General features: G+C 41.4%; 1 long non-coding RNA gene across 2 annotated transcripts in view; it reads left to right on the top strand.

Moving 5' to 3' along the window:
• The window catches only part of LOC133965299 (uncharacterized), a 52,220-nt gene extending 28,944 nt beyond the window's left edge, over nt 1-23,276 (top strand). Inside the window, exons 2-4 of one of the 2 annotated variants that reach the window (XR_009923862.1) lie at nt 5,626-5,796; nt 6,192-6,322; nt 22,718-23,276. This is a non-coding gene — a long non-coding RNA (uncharacterized LOC133965299). Of the gene's footprint in view, nt 1-5,625; nt 5,797-6,191; nt 6,508-22,717 lie in introns of those variants that run through there. The other variant, XR_009923861.1, reaches the window with a different exon arrangement.
• Nucleotides 23,277-23,668: the final 392 nt, after the last annotated feature.

Genomic DNA, 23,668 nt, shown 5'->3' on the forward strand with positions numbered 1-23,668 from the left:
TGTGTGCTTCCTCTATTCACACTTGTGTACACCAGTCCCCCGCCCACCGTTCCGCTCAACTACACAAGAAAAAGAAGATGAAGCAGAGGAGCAAAGGAGACCAAACAGAAATTATTATTGATTTAATCACATAATCAGCAGCAAACACTTCAGGCCAAGATAGCAAATCCATAATAGCCTCCCCACATAACCACCCTTACAAATGTACCATCAAAGCCCTCCGCGCACACACTGCAAACATCAGGAACACAGGGGTCACCTTCAGTCGCTGGCAAAATATTGACGTTCCTAAGGCTTCTATATGTTTTTGAGTTAAGCGTTATCAATCAGCGATAAGGGCTCTGATGACTCTAAAACATAACTTCTATGGCAGGGGGATTACTGCATCGCTTTTCTTGTCATAATCTAAACATATCTTTTTAGACAAAGGAAGTGGATGGTAAAATCAATGTTGTCAGAGGCAGACGTTTTCCCTCTGTGACCGATGCCGGGCCGTCTTCAGAGAAGATACAGGGACACTGCTATCACCTTTGAGACGTTAAGCTCAGGAAAGTGATTCTGCTTCTATTTCAAGAAAAAAGAAGATATGAAAATTGTTATAAGTCTGAAATTGTTGACAATGTATTATGGAAAAATAAGTTCAATAATAACTGGGTAATGTTGAATGAATACACTTTAGAACTTAGGCTAAAAAGAAAAAACGTTGTTACAACCTTGTTATCTAAAAATGGTTGTTATAGTCAATAAGACACATACTGAATGATATAGTGGCATCAACAGTCGGATCAGAAATTTCATAAAAGCCCAATATCAACTCAAATTCTGAGTTGGCCTTACTTTTCTGTTCAACACAATTGTCTAATTTCGCCCGGATATAACAATGTGTCCAATTCAGATTTGAACACTCCCTCAACATCCATCTCTCCAGCGATCTATCCATTCAGTTGCCTATCCTTGTCCATCTAGCCCCAGGCTATGGAAGCCTAATTGTTTACCAAAGGGTTGCGGCTCATTTGCTCCTGGAGATTGGGCCTAATTAACACTAACTTGTCTGAACACTGAGGAGCGCTGTCCACTCCACTTTAATCTAATCTGTACTCTTTCAAAAAATAATGAGATCATTTACACCTCATTAACAAGCAATGTAATGTCTGGGCATTAATCATAATGATTGCTTATCATTTCACTTTGCAATATTATCTCCTCTAATGAAACTGTTCACACAACTGCCAAGAGGGCCTTAATTGGCCGTGTGAAATCACAGAGCAACCGGCAGCTTGCCGCGGTGTGTGTGAAGTTCTAATTTGCATGGGTAGGGGAGAATTTGAGGGGTGGGTCGTGTGGGGATGGCATAACGTAAGCACACAGGCACACATGCACACACTAGTACGCGCACATGCTCAATGTATATAGAAATGCACTGAGGTGATTTGAGAATATGGACCACTGCTCTCCCTTTGTTCATGGCCAGAAAATTCTTGCCACCAGCTGTGGAGATCAAACTAAAACTTTCATTATAGTTTCCATATTTTAGGCATTTTCATAACCTCTGTTTGGAAATATTAGACTTTAAACTAACTGTCTGGTCCTGATGTCTGCTGTGTCTCCACGGCAGAGTTGGATTTGGTTATCCAGGTAAACATGGCACCCAGACTGATCCCAGCTTTGTGCCTCCACCGTGAAGCCTAGACACAAGAGACAAACATCCAATATTTCAACTTTTGATTTGTTTCCTCTCATCGCCCACTGTAGATCCACCCAGCTGGACGGCTACGGCATTCCTGCCTCTTCAAGAGGGATGCTAAAGAGCGCTCCTTCCAGTAAAAATATCACATCACTTCGCAGTGTGTGGATCATCTAAAGAGGCTATGCTTGACTGGAAGGTGGAGAGCAGTGAGGCCGCTCCGTGGCTGCGGCTCCCCAGGCTTAGGAGGGCTTAGGTGCGGATGTAATTTTGTCTTTCTCCCTGGTCAGAGCAGCTAGCTGCTAATTGTGGCCCCTGGTCTGTGAGTTGAGCTTGTGTAGCTGGGGAGAAAAGACTTGCCTAAATTGAAATCCGAGTAGCGTGTCTGAGAGTCGAGTCGACTTCCACTCCATCATGGCTGCAGTCATAATTCCTCCTGGGCTAATTTCATCATCCATAGAAACATTGGTTTGTCTGTTGGCTGCACCCCATCATCCTATCCTCTTATTTTATTCCATTTTGCTGTTCACTGGATCATCCTCCCTGGGAGCTGAGACTTCGAATGACAAGTTCTGAGTGGAACTAAAAGTCAAGGCCAACATAGAAGTCAACTTGGAAAATGGCGATAGTGCGCCATTGATTTTGACATCTGAATATAGTTTAGTTTAAAAACGTGTCCTCAGTCTAGCTGCGTGAGGAGAATCACTCTTTCTGTGGTCGTTGCTCACTTAGCATTACTGGTTCTCACTTTTTTACGAAAATACTGCTGACTGAACGTTTAGTTTGAGAAGAGAAACTTGTTCGGACAATGATGTGATACTTCTGTGCGAACCCATGAAGACAGATTTAGTCTGATGACATCATCTCTGTAGTTTCTGAGAGCAACATGGTAGCTAATTGAAAAAAGGCCAACGTTACATGCACAACACTGATTGGCATGTTTGTTCGTAGCTGCTTCTCCTTTTAGTGTGTTGCAGGTCAATTTAGTCCAAAAAGTTGTAGTAGCAATATGTCCATAAATCTGTTTCTTCTATTAACACCACATTACTGACAGAGTCAGAAAATAACTGAATACAAGACCATTCTTACTATTGATGCTACAACAGATGAAGACTCTAACCTGGGCAGGTCGTCACCTTTGACTTTGCATTAAAACAGTGAGTAGTTTATTTGTCAATTTATCAATTCCTCACAATACTCTGTTTTTATTAAGAAAAAAATACATTTTCATGTTCCTTTTTAGAAAATACTTTTATTTAGTTTTCATTTTGGTTTTGCCTTGAGGTCAACATGTTGGATGCTTCCCTTGGCCTCAGTTTTTAAATCGCTGGATACTTATTTACCCCATTTGTTCTTCTATAAGTTAAAAAAGTTCCATCCAGGTTGTTTATTCCATAGTGAATTCAATAGACCTCTCCACTAAATATCCAGAAGCCATCTTGGTTGTTATTGGAAACCCTCAGTGGCCCTCCAGTTGGTGCGCTCCTGTTTTGGTCATCATATTAAACCCCACCCAATTTTACATAAAGGGTTGAGATTAGCCAGTCAAGCTTCAGTACATTTGGAAATCACTTTGTAAATCACATCACCACTCTCATCCATCTGTGATAGTGAATAATCATGAGCTCAGTGATTGGTTTGTATGCTAATGTTTAAGCAAACAGCATTTGTTTAATGGTCATGTTTAGTAGAGAAACAGTTCACCCCTTGGGAGTGAGATGCACTCTTTTTTCCCCAACCGCACAACCCCCTGGTTCTAACTCTGACCCTGATCAAACCATAGAACTCCAATGGTCACTGTTTCTAACCCTGCAACACTAACCAGAAATTAGTCTCAATTACTACAGCTCTGTCTGCTAGTCGACCAACTCTCTCCCTATGAATCCTCTGGATCATCTCCCCTCCTCAGTATAAAGCTAACTGCCTGTTCCTCTCTGAATTACTAATGCCCCTGGTTAACATCCGCTGTATGGCGAAGTCAAACGACTGCGCTGCCATAACCACGTGCTGATATGATTTATTCTCTCCCCCGAGGACCCCTCTAATGAACAGAGATGTATGCTCAGCAACCCCGTACATGTAACCTCCGTGTGCTCAGAGGACGGCCGTCCTGTAATATGATAAGTGCCTTGTCGATAGGCTGTATGATATGCTAATCATACTAAAACACGGTGCCGCAGGCTCTCCCTTGTTTATTTATGAAGGCTTGACCTGAGGGAGAACAATAATCGGCTTCTCTCTGAACTCTCTAACCCCGGGAGCCAAGGGAACCGCCAATCACACACATCTGAGTCCTATAATTCCCCCACCTCTCTCGCTCTCGCTCTCTTCCCCTTCAACCCGCGCTGAAATGGCAAACAGCCCTGTGTGTGCATTTTCCTGCCTGCATTTGTCCATGGCACATGTCAAGCGCTCAAATCACTACACTAATTATTAATTGGGACTGACATAAACAAGTTGTCAGCAGCCTTCAAACTCAACTGGGCTCTCAGCTCAGCAGATATAACACTCTTACCCGATGTATTGCAGGTATGACAAACCCATCACTTAGATATACTTATATAACAAACTTTAAATGATTCAATGCAGGAAATAAACCTAACACAGAAATTTCACTGCTAAAAAATCTTTTTGATAACTGATGAGAGAAATAACAGTAAAGGTGCATCCCTACGGCGTTTTCACACCTGCAAAGATGAGTCATTGTCAAAAATGTGATGGATGTCTTTGCTACATTGTTCAGATTTGATTGGTTAGTTTTGTTTCATGTTGCGATTTAGGGAGCGAACAAAATACTTTTGTATAGCATACAAACGTCCAGTTGTCATAACATGGGCTGCGTCACTTGGTCTTCAGAGAGAGAATATACAGGAATAAAAAAGAAATTCATCACAACAACAGTTCAAATAACATCTTTGACAGTTTGTGTGTTTAGATGGAAGCACACACAGCTTGATGTTGATTGATTTGCACACTGCTATCGATCTGATTGGTGATTTGTTAGGTCCATTGGTCCTGACCATGGTCTGAGGGAACTTTCACATCTTTTATTTAGGTAAAACAATATAAAGCCACCTTAGAAACTGGTAAAACAGATTCAACTACCTTGAACAGTAAATTGAATTGCATATACCTTTATGAATATACCATTCAACTAAATGTTTGAATTTTAAATGTAAATTTTTTTACAAATGTGTCTGTGCACCCTATAATATTTGATGTAACATATGATACTGGTCTACTGTACCTGCTTTTGACTGGAATGTACCAAACACACATTAGTACAGTACAGTAATTACAAATCACACAAACTGCCTTGAGGTAATTGTATGCTGTGCACACAATGGTCCACTGTTCTATGGTAAAGTACATGTCCTCTGTGCTTCTACTGTCATGAGCCAAGCTGCAATGTTTTTCCAAAATTTTCTGAAATCAGCAAACCAGCATGCAAATGAATCTCAAACAAGGCAAAGGCGAGTCAATGTCCGTTAGCTTCAGTGTTTCTTGCCTTTGACTTTGAAGGTTGGTGTCCGGTTATAGATCGGCTTGTCCTGAGTACAGCTCCCCAGCCCCCTGCAAAAATAAGGCTGTGCAAATATTTTGAGGAAGAAGAGAGGCTGCTCTGAATAGCTAGTGGATGTAAAGGCCAGCGTAGAAAATGTCTCTCACTTGGGCGACACCTTTATTTGACAATCTGTGTTGCTGCAGCCATAAGAGACATTTGGCTTTCAGTAGAATTAGTACTGTTTTCATACAGTCTTAGTCTCAAAGTATTAAAAAAGTGCAAATGTGTGTCGGGGTGGGGCATAATCAGAGCTTGGTCCTTGCATCTGTGAGCTGGGAAACAAAGGTTTGTTTGTGTGCCTCAATCACTCTTGCTCATGAAAGCAGACACTTACTCGAAAAAAAAAAAATCCTCTCTCTCTCCCTCTCTTTTTCAGGGAAACACTCTCAACCAGCATCCTGGGTATAAATTTGCAAAACGCAATACAGGCCTGATTGTGTGTTGAGTGGATGCGGGGTGCATACGAATAGACCCTGGAACCCCTTCCTCTCTACTCCTCCAAATAGTACCTCCCAACCACTACCCCCATCTCTTCTTAAGCTGCCAAGTAAGTAAAAAATCTAACAAAATATTCACTGTCATTCTTGTTACAGGAGAGAATTTGGAGCTCTCATCTCCATTTCAAGGGGACAATGTAGACTTGGTAAATAAAAAAAAGATCTGATAGAATAAGACGATTTTCTTTCAATTAACATGTAAGTCCCTCCCCCATCTAAAACTACATGCTGATGTGACGGCCTGTAGTCCCGCTGAAAACACGTCTAAATACTCGAATATAAAAGTATTTCTAGGCTGCCTTAACTGCTTTGTAATTACTGTCACAAGACAGAATATGACTATTAATTTTAAAGAATTGTAGTGTAATTCTTGACCTTTCATCTCTCTCGCATTCAATCAGGAAATGTAGTTGATTGATTCTGATTCTTCATGTCACTTACTCAGATCATGAAGCTACAGTCATCAGAAGGACTGAGGCTGTGAGAATCTGAATGGAGCGGCTGGGAACAAGTGAAGCCTTGGCACTGACACCAGGTCAGCTCGAAGCCCCCTCACAGCCCAGCCCTCAGCACCAGGTGTTCCCTGCATTCAAATGATACTCTTATTCATAGACTGCCCCGATTGGAGTATTAAAACTCAAAATTTGCAACTGAATGCTGATATAATCCTAGAAATATATGTCTCCATAAAAAAGGAGCCCATTTAAAGGAACAAGGCGGTCTTTGTGCAAGCCTTTATGTTTATTTATCAAGGCGCTAAAAGGGAGCCAGGGGTGGGGGTTAAGGAGAAGGGGATGGGGGGGGCGGGGGACAGACAGACTTTCCAACTGTTTACATGTTAATTTCAAACTTAACAGCCCTTGTCCCTGGAACTATTTATACACTGAATGCAAATCATTTTTTTTTACCTCTTTTTGTTATCGTCTTTTTTTGCACACACTTGACTGTTGATGGAAAAATGCAAATTAATGTGAGTATGGAAACTTTTGTGAAAGAATAAAACAGCGGGATTTGAGTGACAGGCTGCATTTTGTCGATATGATTCGGTCATTCAGTATCACTAACGGCAACTGAATGCCACTTTCTGCTCATACAACAGGTGGTGTGTAATGATCTTTACCCAGCACGGTCAACCCTGGTAAAAAAAACTACAATAACACTTCAGGCCAAGTTGCCATTGGGGACCAGTGGTGCAGACTTTCCCTTATGACCATTTAGCCAAATCACAATGTTGAATCAGTGGAGTAGGCAGTGCCTTAGGCTTCATCCACACTACTCCGCGTGATGACAGCGCTCAGATCAGTTTGTTCCAGCAGCGTCCCATACCTACTCTGGCTGCGTACGCTTATATTCCCCCCAAAAAACGATATTTTTAAGCTTCAGGTACGATACTTCAACAATTCCAATCTGGCAACACTGGGCTCCGATCACATGACCCTCTTCTGAAAGAAAACAACCAGCGTCGGCCTCAGCTACCCGTGTAGAAAACATTATGGAAAATTAATTTCAAGCGTTGCTGACCCCGTTGTCTTTGCTAACAGCTTTTGTGCAGCTAAATCTGCATTTTACTTTTTATCATTGCTGCTTCTATTTTGTAACCTAGATCTGTCTGCAACTCGCAACCAAAAGCTTCCTCTGTACACCAGCATGCGAATGCCCAGTGTATTACATTACATTACATTTAATTTAGCTGACGCTTTTATCCAAAGTGACTTACAACATGTGCATTCAACCATGAGGGTACAAACCCAGAACGACAAGAATCAAGGAAGTACAATTTCTTCTTCAAAAAAAGCAAAACTACAAAGTGCTATAAGTAAGTGCCATTTAAGTGCTAATAAATTGTTAGTTTTAAAATGTTATTCAAGGTAAAGTCGGAAGAGGTATGTTTTTTAGTTTGCGGCATAAGGCGTGCAAGCTTTCTGCTGTCCGGATGTCCATTGGGTGTACGTGAGTGGTTTTGTCAGGCATGTTCATATTGACAGGGATTAAAACTGATACAGAGCTAAATTGCTCAAGTGGACGGAGATCCTTTTAGTTGTAGTACTATGTAGTAGTAAGGATGTAGCCTAAAAGAAAACTAAGAGTAAAGTGGTGGTTCTTCTGGCCAATCAGCTATTTGCAGTTTCTTCTTGTTCTTTAACACCTCGTCCTTCCTCAAACAAAACACAATGAGCTGACAGTGATACCTGCAAGTCAAGCAGATGTTGTTGTCTTGCATTCTCCTGTGAAGTGTGAACACACACTATTGACTGGTTACTCCTTCTCATGCTAGCACAGGATGTGCAGGCAGGCTTGAATCTCTGTAATGTGTTCCAGTGCAATGTATAACCAAAGAGGTTTAGCGTATTGTCAGCTGGTGCCATCACCCTAATAGGCATATCTGCGGCTGACAACACAATCCAATATCCCAATGAGTTATGTCTATATTAAACGATTGTGCATCTCATGATTTATGCACTGTGCCAACGCTCAGTTTCAATATAGGGATGAGCTTGGCCTGTACAGTATGCAGTCAGAAGGTAAGGATATTCGCGGTTTGGAAAAGTGACCTTCAACGGCATATCATAGTGAAGAAAAGTTGAACCTTAAAGGTGTGAATATTACAGGGATAAAATCGTGATTTTAATTTTATGAGAATAGAGGAAAAACGTGACTTTATAGTGGAATATTTATGAGTATAAAGTCGACTTAAAGATGAGGACTGTGGAGCATATTGTCAAGTTTTTCTTATTAAATGTATTATTACTAATTTATTTAAATATTATATATTGTTTTAGGTAAAATAAGTAATTTAAATCAGGCCCAATTAGTCTGCAGCTGGTTTATGTAAGATAACCTGTTAATCCTTCAAGAAAACATATTAAAGCCAATTACCAAACATTTATAGGTGGAGCTTCTATAACATTTTATAGAAAACTTTTTCTACCTGTTGCATTATTTCGTCTAAGTTGTAAATGTGTATGGTGAATACGGTCATGTCATCCCAGTCATGTTTAAGTTTACTGACTGAGAGAACAAAGAGAGAGAGAGAGTGAGTGAGAGAGGTTGATATGAAACGTGGTCAGCTAAAATGCCATGGCAACTGGTCAAGAGTCCACAGAGAAGGAATGTGTCTAATGAAATGTAACAATAACTCCTCCCCCTCCCTCCCTCTCTGTGTGAGTGAATGAGTTGGTATGTTTTATGGTTGGAGGGCCGGGGCTCGACTGCAGCTTTGTTTAGAAGTGTTTTGGATGTTTGGCTCATTATGTTTTTGCTGATCGTTTTTGGGAAGGATTTGATTGAACAAACAAAATCATCACTTTAGTTGTATCCTTCAAGGGCTTTTTATGCCATTCCCAATATGTGATAAAACATCTTTTCAGGAGTGCATATTTTTGGCCTTCCGCTTTACTTTATTTTTCTTTTTTTTTGAAACACCGGGAAACACAAGGTTTTTCGGAGTGAATAAGACAGCAATTAATTATACAATCATTGTCAAAGTCACAAACCTTGCAATGTGAGTTAAATGTAAACCAGAGTGCAATACTCCTATGACAGCAATATGTATGAAGGCTGAAAACACTTGATTAGAGTAGTTTGAGTGTTTCTTTGACACTTTCATTTAGATTGAAATAGAAGAACCTTTTATCAAAGTACCAGATTCAGAAAAAATATACCAAACCCGGCTGAAAAGGTTTTCATCTCTAGGGTTAGGGTTAGTACTGTACGGTGGTGAAAATTCAATTTCTCAAGTTAGTTAGTGTGTCAGCGAGTGAAAAATAAAGTGCACTTGTCCGATCAAAATGGAGAGTAGACGCTAACTGGTTTTGTCGGGCCTTTCGGCACAAACCACGCATAAATCAGCCATCACTGCCGCCTCTTTCTTTCTGGCTGATTATGATGCTAATATCAGCACTCTAAACAAAGAAACAATCCCAATGACAGAAATGAGAGACATGATGCTCTGCTTGTACAAAGGAGGGAAAGTATAGAGGTATTATGCAGCTACAAGACAGTGGGGCAGAGGGTGATGTCTGCAGAGAGGTTGCATCGGCCTGCTAACGCGATCACCTGAATTATGCACAAACCATTGTGTTCAAATTTCATAAACGGATGCATGAGTACCCCCACAGCCCCCGCCCTGCAACGCGGGCCACAATTATTATTTATGTGGCTGCAACGCTGCAGAGAGACAATTAGTCATATTCGTGTGCCGAAATTAATTGAGAGAGATGCGGGGGATAAAGAGGGAGAACAAAGACAGCTTTTTGGCACTTGTTTCCATCTGACAGGGATAATTAGATATATGAAATTGAAATTCCTCACTGGGGGGTCCTGTTGACAACACTATTTTCTGTTCCATTCCTCTCCCCTTTTTCCTTTTGTGTTCCTGTTTATGCTAATTTGGACCCAGTGTTTTCCTCTGAGCGCTAAAAGCAGCATCCTCCCCGGCCTTGGATTCAATTCACTGCAGAGTAACCAACTCTGTCAGCCAGTTCACACCTCCCCTACCTGTGACACAAGGATTAAATGTGGGAATTAATAATTTCTGTTCAATATCAATATCAAATAAATGCTATTTTTTGTATGAAATAATTTAAATCAAAATTCCATAATGAGCTCCAAATTCACTTTCTCTCCTTATATGTTTATACCCACATGTCATTTAAATATTTTCATAGGTCTGTTTAATTCACATTTTTCAAATGACCTTTCTGCCAGTCATCTGCTCACCAATTGCCAGCTCGCTAATGTGTTAGTCGTTGTTCTGACTTCAGTGTGTTCTTGTACTTGTTGGAATGTTGAAAACTAAAATCATTTCGATCATTTGTATTGGCTAAAAAGCATGGTTGAGAGACGGACATGTAAATTGAAAATAACAAAAGCAACATTTGACATTTGTAATTGATCACATCAGATATCAGGCAACTTGCAGAGTTGTTGTTCTGATTTGAAATTACATTCACACGTATTACCAACTGGAAACATTTGTGTATCTTCACAGGACTGTGTCGGCACTAAATATTGGTCTTGGTGCACAAACTATTGTTCGGTTACAGGGGGAAATATTGTGGTTTGTATTGATCCTTTAACCCAATGAAAATCCTCTTTGGCAGTGCTAGACCTGCTGGCTGATATGAGGTTGGACCTGTGCTTCCATGCTTCTGTCTATTTACAGCAATTTGTTACTGTCATTTGTGAGCGCTTGTGTCACGTGAACCCCCCTCACAGTGCAAGGGAGGACCATCTGATAAAAGAACATTGTGGTTAGAGTGGAATTATGGGTTATGTCACCTTTCACCACAGAATGAAAAGGGGCCTCTCATAGATTCCTCCCACATGAGAAACAACTGCTGTCATGTTTCTCACAACTGACCAAAAAGAAATGTTACATAACAGACAAACGTAAATAAATTATCTTCATATCATCTTCTTCACACTTCAGTATCTGCATCTGTGGCAAGAAATGTGACATGAATGAAAGCATGATCTTATTTTTTTTTTGCATGTTTTTTCAAGGGGGGAGTTGTTAAACTGCACTTTAGCAACAGTTAGTAAAGAGAAAGCTGGGGCTCATGTCTTTCATGGTTGGTATTTATAATATAGTGGTGTCCCACAAAATAAATCGGTGAACAGGAAACACTGAGAATTTCAAGAACTATGTTGTGTCCATTTTGAAACCGAAGCAGGTCCGTGGGTCGTCAGTTGAGAAGCGGTTCCTTCGTGTGGTCCAACATCTATTTGCATTATGACATCTGAAAGAGTGTGGCCACATGCAGCCCAGACCACTTCCGAAGGTGATCTGAGCAATCAAATCTAAAAAAGCATCCTCAATACGTCTTGGGCGCGTTCACACCTGTGCTCAGAACTGTCCACTTGTGATTCGATCCCTCGAGACAGATGTTAATGGCAGGGCCTTACACGCCAGATGTTCTTCTTGAGATTATGGATTGTCCAACACCGGAAAGAAAAATCATGAGAAAAGGGGAAAAAAAAAAGTGTGGATGAAGCATGGTTGTTGTGAGGGGAAAAGAAGGCAGGATGGAGATAAGAATTGAACCGGAAAGAGCCTTGTGTCTAATGCTTGCCACATTCGCTCTTGAATGAAGGTCTAATTACCCATTGGTATTTGGTGCCAGTGTTCCCAGGTCCCAGCAGCCCCTAGGCCCGTGCAGGCACTGAGCGTCCAGAGCCAGCTGCCTCCCAAACACTTGCAGGTATACAGGCTGGGCTAATAGTCCTACCACAAGGGAGCCAGATGAAAGAGCAGGAAACCGCTGCCAGAAGCCCGAAAGGATTTATGCAAAGACAGGAGAGAGGTGTAAGCATGTAGTGGTGACTTAACGCACCAACACGTAAGTTACCTACCTCTTAATGTGCTGAACACTGTACCATGTTTAATTGCCCAGATAAATCTTTATGACCTGAATCCCAGGTATAAATTACTGATAATAGTATCAAGATGACGGAGGTTTCAGGTCTGCAAAGGTGAAGTTCATCGATGAAAATGTTTGTTCATACAGCCTGGGATGACCAAAGACTTTTATTATTAATTTATTCATGCACACAACGGCATATCTTTGATTGTATATAGAAATATTTTATGTAAGATATTGGTAGTTGATTTTGTTTGTTGTTTTTCAGTGAAGGGGAACAAAACACTCATATTTTAACATTTTTATCAGGACAGATGTTCCCGACGGCAGGAGAATAATGGCCAGAGAGACGATAGACAGAAATCCAACAAGAAGTAGTAAAAGTCAGGAGAACAAAAATAGGGTTTTGAAACACTGGGAGAACATGTCACTTCATCCCAAGAGAAAAGGTTCCAAATCCAAACCCGCTCCACTGTTTTGCATGTGATCTCTTTTGTTTGTACACTAGATAGATACAAAAGATAGAAGACAGAAGAAACAAAAAAGACAATAATAAAAAATAGATAATAAAGATCCATTCTTCTATTGCCTAATATACAAAAACAAAAGAAAAGAAAGTCTCAAACAGCGTTGACCCTGACAGTGTTATTTGTGATATTAACTTGTTTAAACTAAGTTTTACATTAGTGGAGTGAAAACCTTAAACTGTGTGCATGTGCAGGCCTTACTCACTTGATTAATTCTAAAGTTTCTACGTCTTTGCATGTGTGTACATCTGCATATATGTTTCAGAGCGTTCACATCACTGTTATTTACAAACACACCATCGCCATCTCTCCGGCTGCCAGGTCAGCAGAGTAACGTCTTAGTGGAGGGACAGTGAGTAATCGTCTATCTGTGTGGGATGTGATTTCCCTGAGAGGGCCCGACAGAGAGGAGGGTGGGACGGGAATCTCGCCAATCAGGACAACTCCGGATCCGTCCTGAGGAACAGGAATTCCCACAAGCTGGATAAACATACAGTTTTGGCGGGGGAGCGGGGCGCTTGATAGTCTCTTTCTCATCTTTGAACGTGGACACTCTCAAGATATTGTTATTTCTCACCACAGAAAAGCACTGTCCTGCAGAGGAGGACACGTACGTACACCTACCACACACTGTGGGACAAGATGCAGATTGGACATTTTTGTCTTCAGTGTGCATGTTAAAATTATTATATTTTTATATTTCAACTTCTTTAGCCGACATGTGACACAGCACCTAAATTGTGGATTTATTTTTTATAAGTTGTGCACTTGCTTGGTGTGATGTTAAACTGACATGCCACTTGTATATTTCTGAGAAGTTGTGTGTAGAGCAGAGTGCTTGTTGCCGCAGTTTGACACAATATCCCTTAAATGAAATACTCTTATCACAGTGAAGGCTGAAAAGCGATCACAAAATACAGAGAACAAATATATTGGAAGATTCAGGAATGAGATAGAGGGAGAGAGGATGGGTGGAGCCACATATTTTACAGCCTTTAGTATTACATCAGCTTATTTGTGGTTTTGCTTATAACATGGCAGAAGCTCTGAGGAGAATCTGGTCCAGCGAATGCAAACTCTGTGTTCCCTGATGGATTCAGACAGAAGCATTGACGGCCACCTCACATTAGATTTTTTTTCCCTTTAAGAACTTTTGTGTGTTTTTTTTTATCTTGAGGGTGTAGGGCTCTGACTCCATGTTTCTTTCAGCATTGGAATATTTAGTGTGTGTACTTTTGCAGCTGTCTCGGTGCTTTCAAACTTCAGATATGCTCGTCGGCATCGGCGTTTTCATATGTAATTACTGTGAATCAACTCTTTGTGCTTGGCTCAAGTCATAAAACAAGAGAGAAAGAGCGTCGTTATGCTGGTGGGGCACCTCACTAAAACGCTCCAGTGACAGAAAATGAAAAGCTGTAATTCCTCCTGTGAAGTGAAGTCTGACTTGTCGGAGTAAAGCACTTCCTATCCTTTTGTTCGGATCGCAGAGGGAATTATAGGGGATAGAGTTAGATATGGCTGTTAATAAGACCAGCGAGCCCTGACCAGATGAACGTCAGAGTGATTTAGACCATGGCAGTTCTATTAAACTAGTAAAAAATCACATTACTTTAACCTGGATATCTATAATTTTGACTCACTGAGAACATTAAAGATAATGAACATTTGTTAGTGTTGCATCTTTGAGGTCTAACCTCTTCTCAAATAAGCAAATTGATGTTTTACTGTGAGATTTAAACCCATTTTTTTCCCACATTCTGAGATTGTGCGAGCTTTAGTCAAATGTTCCCGACAATCCAACAGGTGGTCTGGAGCATCTGATCAAAATTTGTCTGATGAATTTTTGACATGTGAATTTTAAGTGCAATAATCGCAGTGCAGGTAGGGATCAATGTAGAATATAGTTGCATCCAACGTAACTTTATTTCTTTCTGCAAAACAGCCAAGTTTTTTTAAACGTTTCGGTAGAATATATTTTTTTATTTTTTTGTATTATTTATGTTTCTTTATCTTTTTCTTTTGGAATTACCTTTACAATATGTATCATTGTATCTGCTGTCTTTCCTTTTAGAATTTGTATAGTCGAATATAATGTTTCATCTTTGATTGTAAATGACATTGTATTATTTTGCTACTTGTCATTGATTTTCAGTATTCTTGTTTATGCTGTATGAATGAAGTTGTTATTATGAGGTAAAGTTATAACCGAATGGCACATATAACCAAGGCAGCATGTTTAAGCATTTCTAAAGTGGCCCAGTGTATGTCCAGCTTAACCGCAGTTAGTCTCACCCATCTGCACACACTACTTCCACATCTTTTCACGTAGGCATCAGCTGATTGCATTGATGCCATCAGCTCTCACATTGATAAGCAAAGAGGAAGCACATTGGTCGGACCTGGTGAGGTAGAAGGTGGGGTTAGGAGGTGGGGGGTGGGGGGGGTAGTGCATGGAGATCAATGGGCTAATAAAACAAATCGATGGAATGAAACCACAGAAAAAAGTGAAGTCATTAATTTGCAGAGACAGGATGATCCCACCAACCACATGCATTGATTAGGAATGAGGTCTGTGGAGAACCTTCGGGGGGTATCATATTAGTGGAGGGAAACAATGGCCAGGCTTGGGGACGGGGGTGGGTGAGGTGTGTGTGTGTGTGTGTGTGTGTGGGGGGGGGGGGGGGGGCTTTCCTCTGAGGGTTTGCCGCTGTACTGATGCAGGAGAATAGGTTAACTGGTGGATCAATGGCCCTCTTCAGCTCGGGTGGACCAGACAGTGGCTCTGTGTTTGCTCTCCGATGCACTGTCAACACAATATCTGCAGGTGTGATGTTTTCTCTCTGCTTATGAGTGCATGAGTCCCATTGATCCCACAACCCCCGCTCTCTCAAACCAAGTGTACTCAAGCATGATTATGATATTGAATATATCATAGAGTACAAAGAGGTCGGCAAATAAGGTCAGAGGTGAGGGCTAATGTTCCATTTTCATCAGTATTATCATTGTTAATCATGATTTGTGATCAATAATATTGGGCTGAGTTATACATACACACACCGAGGCCTATAGTGCAAGGCTGCTGGAGTTGGAGGTGTGACTGGCGGTTTTGTAAACTGCCTGTTTTGAGAGAGGAAACACACAGTGACCTGTGTTTTGAAGCAAGCTGTGTGTTGCCCAAAAAGGTTACACCTCACATATCTGTAGTGAAATGGATGAAGCAAATTAATAAACCCAACCTGCTTATAAAAGTTGAAATCCGTCAGCAAACCTTTGGCTAATTTTCCAAGACTAGATCCAGCGTCCAACATAAACCCTCATTTTGATCCCAAAGGCGGAAAATCTGCAAAGTTTTCCCCGTCGGTCAGGGTTCATCCGATCTGCAGACACAGCATAGCTTTTCTGCGGCCATTGGGCCAAAAGAGAGAGAAGAAAAGCAGGTGATGTGAGATTGACGACTTAAATACTTCATCAATCAATGCTGCAGCCAATGTGTTGTTTGGTGATTGGTGGAGAATTCAGGCAATCCATCTTTCCTACCAGCAACTGGAATTCAGGATTCTCCTCATGTTCTCCATGTAATGCCTTTATTTCTTTATTTCCAGGGTTAACCTAGGCTGCACGCGTGTGTTTCTGCATTTGTGTGTGTGTGTGGGTGTGTGTGTGTGTTTGTTGAGGTGGGGGATGAGGGGGTTCACTCTCACCCTTCACCTGTTATTAGAGTCTGTCAGACACATATGTCGCTGCAAAATGTGCTACACACATACAAAGAGACACACAGGGTCAATACACTATCATTTCATGCTAACTGAATCATCCCACAGAAATCTGAACACATTAGTTTAATTACTATAATTACATTGTATATAATTGTATGATATTATGACCAAGAAGATTTGGCAGTTTATATCAGCCACTGAGTTTCTATTTTAGATCGAGTTGATTTTGGCTGGGAATCTACTGGATTGTTTTACACTGGAGAGTAAACAGGGCCCAGAAATGAAAGGCTGGAAGCAGCTTTGATGCAAAAACAGCTTGTTTCACTGTCACTAGAGGAGAACCTTATTATGCCAAATGTAGAGAGAGAGAGAGAGAGAGAGAGAGAGAGAGAGAGAGAGAGAGAGAGAGAGAGAGAGAGAGAGAGAGAGAGAGAGAGAGAGAGAGAGAGAGAGAGAGAGAAACCTGAATAAAACCTTATGACTTAGTATGTGAGGAAGATTTTGGATATGAAGAAATAACGCATCAGGCTTTGGTCACATTAAAAAATGCATGTTTTATGGATCAGTTCATTGTTGGTGTCGGCAATTTCATGGCAGTTGTTATCATGCCACAAATGTCTGTCCCAGGAGCAGCCAATCTCATATATTTATGATGCACATTGGTTTAATCGATTAGGGACTTTTTCCATCCGATACTGACCAGATGTTAATGAGACATGACCACAATATAAATCTTATTCAGGGACTTTGTGAGTCAGACTTTACACCACAAGAAAATACACCTTTTTCTGGCTTAATTATAATCAAACATAAATGAAAATCTAAGTCAAATCTGCAACATTTTTTATTGTAATAGCGTCATGCTGTATGACTTCAAACGGTACAATTCCCCTGCATCCACGATGACCCCAGCTCTTTCTTTTCCTCATCTCACTGTGTCCACCTCCATGTGATTATAGTAATACTGAAGCCCTTGGGCTTTGCTTAATTAAAATACATCCTTTTTGTGTTCCCCTCGGAGTCCGGTGATAGAATAACTATGCAGTGTGGGGTTAGCTGCGTTTAGCTCCTTTAGGAGTTAACCAGTGTCGGTGTGTCAGGCAGCTAAATCAACAAAACCCTGCAAAGAGGGAAAAAGAAAGAGAGAGAGACGGCAAGGCGATGACATAGAAAGGGGGAAAAAAAGGTTGGGGTGAGGGTGAGGGGATCCCACATCATGTAAACCCTCAGCTTTTCACAGAGAGCAGCGTTTTCATGCTAAGCTCTGCAGCTTGAACTGAAATCCTCTCACTTATCATCAAATCCAAGATGAAATACTGTCAGATGTAGTGTGATCCGGGGAATTTGCTGTAAGACTGACAGGCAGGGCAGAGAGACGTATGAGTGACTGATACTGAGCACACAAGTGTGTGTGTGTGTGTGTGGGCTCGGAGGAGGAGCAGAGACAGAGTGGACGGTCTTGCGAGGGGAGGAGATTTAATACAATGATTTGTCAGAGGCATAGTGAGTGACTCATGTCGATTTGATGCCTGGTAACCAAGGACACCGTGAAGAATAAATCACATAAACCAGCTAACTGTCCTTTATTTTTTTCTCACATCAGAGGATTTATTTTAAAACCAAAATTTCCCTCATTTAAAACATATGTACATTTTATTCAGAGAAAAAAAAAAAGACTGTATATGGCACGATTTATGTGTCCCTGTGGGATCTGTGTGTGTTCTGCAGTTGAATATGTTATGTGCGGCACTGGGCCTGATATTTGGAGGGTGTGTACATCCCTCATCTCTGAATAGCTCTAAGGCACGGGCAGGAAATGGAGTCCTAGCATTTTGTTTTGCATCAGTGCTCCTCTTTATTAGAGGGGAACAGAATAGGCATGGAATAATAATTGGAAAATTGTAAACTTGCTTTCATTATAATTAGCGAGATCACAGGACGCAATAATCCAATTATTTTACTTACAAGCAAGTTTCCTCATCGCTCCACAATGTGTTGCAGGATGTGTAACCTCACCCAACATGGACATGCCAGTGAGAACGACAAAACTCAGCCGTCTCCCTCCCCGTCGTCTCTGCCCCTCTTACATGTAAACACCAGCATGCTTGAGTGTGCTCAGACGGCCGAACATACACTGACGTATGAACAGCCATTTAGAGCCACCTGACACGCACATAAACACACATGTGCACGCAACTCAACAACATACAAATAATTGAGTAAGATTTGCTGGTACATTAAGTTTAATGTGTTTGACATTCGGCGGGGGGGAAACGATGGGCATGAGGTAGGAGTAGCCACGCCGCGTCTTTCTTCAATCAGGGCACTGCAGGGCTTCAGTTTACAACCCGGACGCAAACACGGGGCCCGTCAAAGCTAATTAGCGCTGTTGCAAATGGAGGCAGGTCATGGCTCTCAGCGGATTGGTCCACAGAGGGGTCGCCAAGGGTCAAACCTCCAGTATGGAATGATATAAACAATCATCTATAGACCACAAACCAATCAATCCCTTTTAACACTATCCACTTCCTGCTTGGCTGCTCTCAGAGGTCAGAGGTCAATGTACAAAAAGACAACTGAGCCGGTGGGTTTGGCAGTGGGAGGCACATGCTGCTGATTATCTTTTCACCTATGTTTATGCCAGGAGAATATCAGAGGAATTCAAATAAACTCTTTGATTTCATCAGTTCAGTATTTATCTCTTCGAGTGTCTCCTTGTTTCTTCATTCACACTCAATTTAATCATCCATTTATTACTTGTCAACTCTTGATGCTATTTTCACATAGTAAAATAAAGCATCAGACCTTAAGACGGTAACTGTTCATTCGTGAATTACATACTAAGCAAGTGAAATAAGACGTGAACGATTATTTTTTTCCTACTACATCGCCTGTTTTTCTTGCAAGCTGAATAAAGCCACTTCAGCATCAACATGAAGTTCCGCAATTAGCTGAGCGGAGAGAAAAGGACAGAAAGACTTGGGGGGGGGGAGAAAGATGGAAACCAAAGCTTGAGGAATTGAATTACCGGAGCCTTTTCTCATTATCATTTAGCCGTCTTTTATGGGCCACCAGTAAGAGATGATGTTCCCATTACCCCGCACAATGCACAGACATATTATTCAATCCTGCCTCGATGAAATTCCTGCAAATAAAACCTTTGTGCTGGGCAACAGCTAATTATTTGACAGATTGGCCCCCTTCTGACTCAGGTTACAGTGTGGAGTGGACGGGTTTTAGCTCCCCCCCACCTACCCCCTCGTCCCACACACACATGCACACGCACGCACACACACTACACCATACCAGCAGCACCAGCCGCTAGCCCACTCTTCCCCCGGCCTCAGTGCAGAGAGGGGCCACTTTGAGAAAATCCCAGAGGGCCTCATTCTTTTCAGGAGATTATATATTTCAGCCCCCTCCCCTCATCCCTCCCCTCCTCCTCCCGACCCATCTATCCATCCAAAATCAGGGGAGCGTGGTGTGTGTGTATGTATATGTGTGTGTGTGTACAGGGGGGGGGGGGGGGGGGGGGGGGGTCTGTGTGTCAGTGACAGCAGTCATTTCATAGTTTAAAGGGGGTTCTCAAGCAGAAATATTTAATCTTCCCACGAAAATAAAGTTGATGGTGGAGGACTGAAAAGTAGAAGAGAAAAAAGAGAGAGAGAGAAAGAGAGAGAGAGAGAGAGAGAGAGAGAGAGAGAGAGAGAGAGAGAGAGAGAGAGAGAGAAAGGTATAAAAAAAACACATCAAACACATGTTGTGTTACTCTTAATTTACACTATTTTGACTAGTGTATTATTTTTGTAATACCACATTAGAGCGTTGGCGTGGTGGTTTTAGCGGATTCAAGTTTTGGGTGGGCATGCCTTTGGCTTTGATTCAGTCCACTAATAACAACAGTTTGTCATTAGTGTTCGGACATGGACCACCAAGATAAATGCCAGCACATGTTTAAATGATCTTGAGAGTAATGGTATTTTCCTTCAGTCCTTTCCCTCCCCATAAAGATCCCTGGTTGACTCCATGAGTTGTCAGCGAAGGTTTAATCTTTACCGTTGTTTAATTGCACAAATGCACATGATGTTGTTTGAGAAGGAGAATGTTAAGAGAGATGAAAACAAAACAGACAAAACAAGGTATCAATTCAGTTAAATAATGGGTATATGTCATGTTATCAAACTCCATTCATGAAAATAAAGAAGATAAAAGATAATAACATAAAATAGAGTAAATAAGAGGTAGTACAGTTTTACAGTTTCTCAGTGAAAAAAATATTAAAAGGGCATACCTGAAACTATAGAACTATTATTCAATTATATCTATATATAGCCAGTATATTGTATTACAAGTATAAAAATTGTAAATACTACTCGCATAATCTTGTTTCTAAGATCTTCAAGAAGTATTATGAAAAAATATTGAATAAATTAACATTCAATTGTGTTATATTAGGTAACAAATGCATTATACCATGTTTAAATGTATCTGTTATATTACGACCTTCTTAAAGGCTAAAATGGAAAATGCAACAGTGAATAATTATCATTCTGACAGCAAGTGCTCGTAAAACACACATCACTTTTACCTTCAACTAACACAACTAAAACAGGGAACTGCAGCTGCTATTTAAGGCAGTTCTGCTGCACTGCCGTCTGAAATTGTCATAGCAGAATATTACAAAAAGAAGGAATCGACAATAATGAAACCAGTGAAAATGGAAGTTGGATCCTGATTTAAAGGAAATGTAAATGTTTGTCATGTGAGAAATAGTAGTTGTATCCAAAGTAGCTCTCATCCACTGGAGGACGTCTGACGGCCTTCTGCAGGTTGATCAAATCCTGCCACCCACGACACTGGTTTGAACCAACCTGCTCATCACAGACCAAAAAGCATGTTAGCTTCTCTGCCAGGAAGTTGACTACTCCCCACCTTCACGCTCTCGTTCCCCACCTTCAGTAGTCAAATGCTCTGTGCGCTCCCGTTTCATGTCTGGGGTTGCTCGAATCCTGTGTTCACCTGGCATGAACCCAAGCGAGCGGAGCCTGGAGTATTCATTGCTCAACCCGGGTGAAGGTCATGGAGTCCAGCCCTTCCCTGCTCCGCTCCCCAATGAGCAAACATATGGTCACGGAGCACCTTGAACATGTTTGGGTGACCACAACTACTTGGCCTGCGCTGCTACAGCAAAAGAGACAGGGGCGCTGAAGGAGGTTCAGAGCCACCTTGCTAAAGCAGAGCAAGGATAAGGAGGGGAGAGTGAGGCTGCCAGCAGCGGCCACCATCAGTCACTTGTTTCCCGTACACAGGTGAAGCCATGTGAAGTAGCCTGGCGAGACAGAGACGTGAGCCTCTCCACCTCCTCCCCTGTTTCTGTTGTTATAAATGTGTGCAATCATAAGGTGCAATATCATCACCCTGTTGTTCAAACAGCCAAGCCTCGTCTAATCGCTTCCACGTTTCCTCAGTGCTAAGCTCATTAGTGGGTGACCTAAAGGCATGTCGGAAAAAAAGACGAGCGAGGAACCAAAAAAATAAAAATCTTTGTATAATGGATGCTTGCTGTTTTGAGATAGTAAAAATAAACAGGTCTGCGGCTTTGGTAATAAATATGCTGTAAACTTTGTCTCAGAGTGTGAGTTCATCACTAACGTCTCGCTAATAACCCAACGTGCGTGTGTGCATGTATTCGCAGTGTACAGTATGCGTGCGAGCATGCTTATATTTCAGCTTGTGTCATTTGTGTGTGTTTGTCTTTGAGCTGGCTGAGGGTGGCGGCTGAGCGTTGGCAGGGATGGGTGGTGGTGGTGGTGGTGGTGGTGGGGCGGGTGGTGTCGAAGATGATGACTCGCTGTTCGACTCCGCGAATGGGGATGTGAGAGTCTCTCTGGTGTCTGAGCGTCCGGCCCAGGTGGCGACTGGAGGGCCGACTTCATTAGCCTTAAAGAGGAAACAAAGGAAGATGCGTCGTGAAAAAAAAAGCGCCATCCCTCATCTGCGAGGCCACCGCCTGACACATTAGGAATCTGTATGCTCAATTAACCACTGGCAGGCTCATTTTTCCTCTCCTTCCCTCTCTCTCTTCCCCTTACTCTTGGCCGAACAGCACAGAGCGATCACACTGGACTTAACACAGAGCAGGTTTATGACATTCTACACTGACAACATGTTTTATTCAATGGGTATATACATTTTAATTGATGTTATTTGAAGTAAGCAGATATAAAACTTTGGAACACTTTAATGGTTTTGGTCAGTATATTTAGCAATTTGTCACTTAGACTAAATAAAACAATAGATGTTGAAAATGCTTTTAAAACTTTTTCTCTATATAAAAAAAACAACTGCCTCTATTGTTCGTTTCAGGAGGAAGTCGGATGCCTGGGAGGAAAAGAAGTGGCATGCCAAAAACACATTAATCCTCATGTTCAATTTGCACGTGAGTTCTATTATTAGGTCTCCTGTTGCTGAGAAATGTGGGGGGAAATTTACACAGGAATTTATACATACAAATTACAACATGTCATATTCATAGATGTATGCTTTATTACATCAGATCTACAGTATATTTAGGCCTCAGAGGCCTTGATACAGACACATGATGCTAACTCATGCATTTCAGCAGAGCTCCATACAGATATACAGTATGTGATAAATGAGACTTAGCAACCAATCAAAACCAAACAAGACAAAAATGTCTGGCAGAAGTTGTGTGTTTTTTGTCAAAACCTGGTGCCTACATTGCCCACAATGCAACAGTTCAGTTGGTGATTTGCTTGTGTTATGCTGTTTCTAATGTGGCATCAAGTGGCCTACAGAGGTGTGTTAATATCTCTTTGCTTTCACTCCATGTTCTTTTCTTATTGTTAAATCTGTATTGACTAAAGTCCAACATGGGCCGAATCATTTGCACTGTTTGTACAGCCCTGCTATAAATTAAATATACACATTTGAAATCCAGTCTCTGAATCTTGAATTGTTCTGTGTGAGTCCCTCTCTGCTTCGTCATACTTTTTACACTCCAGTATCAAATACCACAGAGTCAAGAGACATCCCTTAGGGCAGTATATCAGATTTTAAATATCCACTTTTATAGACTGCATACCATCTTTTAGACGTTTGCAGTAATGCTCCCATTACCTATAAACAGACTGATGTGTAAAAAAGGTGTTCCTCTTTAATGGGGGCTGATATAATGCATCAGTGGGTTTCATGTGACATATACCTGCACACGAAAGGGTTCCAAAACCACAGTTTTATATGGACAATGACCTTGACCCCTGTCTGCTCCTTTCATTTACATGAACATGCACACAC

This window comes from Platichthys flesus, chromosome 11 (assembly GCF_949316205.1).
Source record: "Platichthys flesus chromosome 11, fPlaFle2.1, whole genome shotgun sequence".
NCBI classification, from domain to species: Eukaryota; Metazoa; Chordata; class Actinopteri; order Pleuronectiformes; family Pleuronectidae; genus Platichthys; species Platichthys flesus.